Source organism: Sinocyclocheilus anshuiensis, unplaced genomic scaffold (assembly GCF_001515605.1).
Source record: "Sinocyclocheilus anshuiensis isolate Anshui unplaced genomic scaffold, SAMN03320099.WGS_v1.1 scaffold2229, whole genome shotgun sequence".
Classification (NCBI taxonomy): domain Eukaryota; kingdom Metazoa; phylum Chordata; class Actinopteri; order Cypriniformes; family Cyprinidae; genus Sinocyclocheilus; species Sinocyclocheilus anshuiensis.
The window spans coordinates 237,303-237,514 of record NW_015552799.1 but is presented as its reverse complement, the minus strand read 5'-3'; positions in this window follow the sequence as shown (position 1 = coordinate 237,514).

Sequence of the window (212 nt, the reverse complement as noted above, 5' to 3'; positions counted from 1 at the left end):
CTGTCTACATGGCATCACTAGGTTCTGTCATTCAGAAACATGGCTTTTCATATCACTGCTATGCTGATGACACTGATGACACAACTCTACCTCTCATTCCATCCTGATTATCCGACGATAGCTGCTCTCATCTCAGTTTGTCTAACAGACATTTCTTGCTGGATGAAGGACCATCACCTTCAATCAGCCCTTCCAAAACAGAAATGCTTGTG